Source organism: Pundamilia nyererei, unplaced genomic scaffold (assembly GCF_000239375.1).
Source record: "Pundamilia nyererei isolate P.nyererei 1_Seehausen unplaced genomic scaffold, PunNye1.0 scaffold00090, whole genome shotgun sequence".
In the NCBI taxonomy this organism is placed as follows: domain Eukaryota; kingdom Metazoa; phylum Chordata; class Actinopteri; order Cichliformes; family Cichlidae; genus Pundamilia; species Pundamilia nyererei.
Genome location: NW_005187491.1, coordinates 2,102,303 through 2,107,461, shown reverse-complemented (window position 1 = coordinate 2,107,461; position 5,159 = coordinate 2,102,303).

Here is a 5,159-nt window from a genome sequence, read left to right as displayed (position 1 = left end):
CACCCCCTCATCAACAAGTTGGTTAAGTAAATAATACCCTCACGAGAAAATCGATATCTCTCTATGAGCACACTGTCGCGCTGAGCTAAAGGATCCTGTCTATCCCGCAATATACGCTGAATTCTGAAAACTCTCCTTATCAATCTTGCACCTTCCGCAATGGGTGGCTCGCGTACAAACGGACAGGACATGGCTGCGAAAGACTTCCCAAATCCACCTTCGCTTTTATAGCCGTGGTCTCTCATCTTGATTACACGAAGTAATTTACAATTACTACTCTAAAATATGAATTACATCTGAAATAATCAAATACATGAAATAGAATGATTAATAGTACATTTCCCTTTTTTTAGGAAATGACCTGTATGTATCTGTATGGAATCAATAAAAGAATCAAATACTGCATTATCTTTAGTTACATTGATAATATTTATTTATAGAAAAACAGTGGAAAAATATCGCTGTTGCTTTCGTATAAATGAAGCGGACATACCTGAGTGGCCGCGATCTAATCCTGTTTACATAAAGTAAGCCTGCTCCCAAGCAGGTTTACGCTTACGGATCTGTTGCTATGACAGCAAGTCCCGGATGAGCTTCGGAGAACCGAACAATCCAAGATCACACGAAATTGTCAACAATCAAATCCAGCTAACTTACTTAGCGAGGTACGAAGAACGGGCCCCCTTTCTCCTCTCTCCCGTCTGTTTGGGTGGAGATCATCACGGGCTCTTGCCCTTGGCCCGCACCTGGTCTAATCAACCACCTGCCGCTGATCTGTCTGATTGCTGAGCCACTATTAAAGATGGCGGCTCAGTGTGCCTTGTTGCTGGATTATAGAGTAACCATAGTCAGTACAGCCTTGGTGATCTCTATTTATGTAACTAGAGTGTTTTCTGATTGTATTTTTTTTTTTTTTTTTTAAAATAGGTTCCTGGACTTATCCCTGTTTCCTGTCCTATCTGAGAGTCTGGAAGTGTGGTGTGGAGTTTTTTGGAGTGTGAGCATGAGTGCGTGAAGAAGAGTTTGGAGAGGAGTGTGTATTTTGGACCTGTTTCCCTTCTGTTGGGTCTAAACTCAGACCCCGCTGTATCCAGGGCTTAATTCCCGTGAAAGAAAAAGAAGGCAACAGCGATCGATCGTTTCACTTGCAAAGGCCTCGTTGATGTCTACCACGAAATGACCCCAAATCCGGCCTCCTCTCGCTGCCTTTTATTGAGAAACAGTTCACACAAAACACATCACAGCAAAGCAACGCCCACATGGTTCTAAGACAAGGCATTGTATGTATATGTGTGAACTTCTGTATCTAAGTAAGAATGTGTGTGTGTCGTCCTGCTGACCAAAGGGTCGTAAATGCAGGAAGCTTACATCAAAAAGCACAAGGATGTGTCTGTAATAAAGGACTACAACCCTCCCACCCAGAACCTTGAGATCTGGGGAGGGGGGCAGTGGAATTCCTGTCATCAGAGTTGGCATGCATAAAATGACAACATTTAACAATTCACTCTAACACCTTCCTTCCCTGCATCCCTGGAGCCCCTGATCCCTCGCACTGTATATATCTTCATCTGGTGTTTCTGTATAAATAAACTATTGACTTTTTATTCTGAACGCACTGGTCTGTGTCTGAGTCCATTCCATCCCCGTGACACTACTGTAATGAAATGCATTCCCAACTGGTCTGTAATTTTACTTTCAGCATCTATATGGATGTTAAAATCACCCCAATTTATTTTATCTGAGCTGAGCACTAAATCGGATAAAAAAAACAAAATGTAAAAACTGAAATCGGAGAGAGTCTCTAAGTAAGAGGTGATAAATAACAAACTGTTTTCTCAGTTTGCTGATTATGGTGAAAAAGGCTAAGAGTCAGGCTTTTAAATTAATTAAAACTGTCTGGGTCTATGATTGATTAATATGTTGGAGTGAAAGATGCTGCAATGGCCCCTCCTCAGCCTGTGCTTTGGGGATTGTGACAGTTATTGTGAATCTGAGATTGTGACTCATTTAAACTAACATAATCATCCTGCTTTTCCAGGTTTCTGTAAACAAGGTTTGCTGGGTTGAGCAGCAGAGTTGAGTATGTGAGTGGCACCAATTAAAAACTTTGGTTGATTGATGACTGAAGGCTAAAGAAACAAGACAAACTTCATATATTTTTACATTTATTCATTTAACAATCAGCCCTTCAGTAGAACTGGAATAACAATACACAGCCACGATCAAAGCAATAACAAAGAGAGTGTACAAGATTAAAAACCTACTTAACATGTTGGTGTCTTTTAAATTGGTGTCTGTGAACTACAGAATTTGCTATGTTTTCTCTTCAAGCAATGAAACCATTAAACAACTCTGGAAGGATGGTTTGCTTTATTCTTTCGCTTTTACTCTAGGTTTCTAATTCCAAAAAAGTTCAGGCAGCTTGGGTGTGTGTTTGTTGCAACTATGTAAATAACTTTTCCTGAGAATGTAAATTATATGAAAAAACTGTTCTGTCCCATCCTGGCCACCTGCGCCTCATTTTATTCCACAGCAGTGATCCCGAGCAGCAGCCCAAAACATGCTTTGTGTTTTAAGGATGTACTGATCTGCACCTTGTTTTGTTGCTGCAAAGTAAAGTAAAATTAGCTTCACTGCCTTTTCATTTCCACAATATTAACAGTTTGCTATGTAGCAGTGGGTTCGGGTTTTAGCCAAGAGGGTGGAGTATGTCCTGTAGTATTTCCCAGAATCAACGCAAGACAATTTTTATGTATTGACGAGCTATTTGACTACAGCTTATTGTTAAAAATAAAATTATTTTTAAATTGATTTTAAAATCTATCAACAGAGATTAGGGCACAGACTACAAAAGAATAATTACCCACATAGTAGACAGGTCTGGGCTGGATCTGGTGGGTGCGAAGACCCCATTCCACGGCCCACTCAGCTTATCAGGGGACGTAAACGTCTCTGTGATGAGTATGAAGGATATCGTTCAGATTGTGACATTGGCAGATCACGCACTCCCAGATGTCACTCTTGGAAGATGAGACAACACCAGGACCAAGCCATCAAGAGCAGTCTAAGAAAGGGCGTGGGATGCGATGGAAAGCTTCTCCGCTAACACCAAATCAAGACCACTATGAGCATTAGGAAGAAACTGTGCAGGACAGAGAGGGCTGGACCCAACTGGACTACATAGAGCAGTATATTGATAAAGCTCTGACAAAAATGATTCCAGATTGTTCTAATGCTACATCACTGGCTAGAAGTGGGAATCCACTCAACACATCAACTGATGAAATTGATCATTTTTTTGGTGCCTGTATTTTCATGTCTTGCGTACCATATCCTACAATCAGGATGTACTAGTCCAAATCCTTGAGATTCCTTGCCATCACTGAATACTGCACTCTTGACAGATTCTTCAGACTGAGGCAATCGCTCAAAGTGCTCATTGACAATGTTCCAGAGGACCTGAGAGAGTGTAATAAATTCTGGAAGGTGAGGCCTTTTCTGAACCGCATTCTGAAAGGCTTCAAATCTCAGGCTCGGCCAGAATGCGTTTCAGTTGATGAGCAGATGATTCCTTTGACAGGGGCTTGTCCATGTCAACAATATCTGTCAATGAAGCCAAACTCAGTGGGCATAAAAAACTGTGTTTACGCAACAGCAGATGGTATTGTGCTGGACTTTAACATTTATCAAGGGGCAGCTGCACCATTTGAGCAGGTTAAAGAACCAGGGGATCTGTTTTTGGGAGGCTTGGTCATAGATTGTCTGTCTCAAATACTGCATCCTAATACAAATGTTTACTGTGATCGGTTCCTTATGTCCACCCAAGGTGTGGCACACATGATGAAGAAGCAGATTCTAAAGTTATGAAGAATCAGGTCGCTGCAGCAGTACAGAAGTGACCAACTGTCAAAACAATGAAAAAGAAACGAAGCTGGACCTCAGCACAAGTTACCACTGCAGATGGAAAGATTTGCATGGTTAAGTGGTATGATGTCTACTGTTCATGCTGGAGAGCCAGACGACACCTGCTGGAGATGGGTCAAACAACTAAAACAATATGTGACAATCTGACGACCAAGTATTATCCCTGAATACAACTCCAAGATGGGTGGAGTTGACCTTGTTGATAGAATGATGAGTTACTATCGCATGTGTGTCCATACAACGAAATGGACACACATGCGAATGCTAATGCACTTTATGGATCTGCCTTTAGCCAACAGCTGGCTACTGTACCGCAAAGACCTTACTGTATGTGGCACACCAAAGAAGAACAGCATGGAGTTCCTTGAATTTCACATGGAAGTGGCCATGACTTTCTTGGCTGAGCATGCCAATGACAGCTTTGACTTTTCAGCGCAGGAAGATGACCCAGATGTGTAAGTCCAAGGGAAAAGCATCCAGTGAAGGCAGTGCCCCATGTCTCATTCCGCAGGAGGGCTAATGCACATCTGTCAGGGGCGCCGAAAGTGAAGAATGCAGCGTGTTGCAGAGCAAAAGACCGCTCAGGGAAAACTCAAGAGAAGTGTGTTACATGCAAGGTGTTCCTCTGCTTACAGGCAGATCACAACTGTTACACAGCCTTTCACACATAGGTGTTCCCATATTTTGTTTTGTTTTTTGTTTGTTGGGTTGTTTTTTTTAGCCATCAGAATTGTTATCTGAAGGCCAAGAAAGATGCCCAACAGATTTACTTTACCAGGTGGATCATCACGGCCTTGCCATATTAGTCCATTTGATCGAACTTTTTTATTATTAATTTTATTTTATTTTAGTTATTACAGACGGGACAGGCATGACTGGGGTATAGGAAAAGGAGAAAGAAAGAAAGAGAGAGAGGGGAAGAAAAACAGAGGGGAAGAGGGACAGTGAGAGAGGGCGCTTAAAAAAATCACCTGGCTCACCTGTTGAGAGGAAAAAAAGAGAAAACAAGCAAAAAAAGAGAGCAACACAATACAGAGCATCACTGCAATAACCTAAATAAATTTAAGTAACAGTAAATACTAAATATTGTATGTATTTATGCAGAACGCAAAACTGACAGTGCACAATGTGCTTTGATGTAGCAGCCAAGAAAGGTGTAGTTTGTGTCTGTGAGCACCTATGTGTACACCTGTGCGCATACCTGTGTGAACGGGCGTGCCTGTATTCAAAAGGTT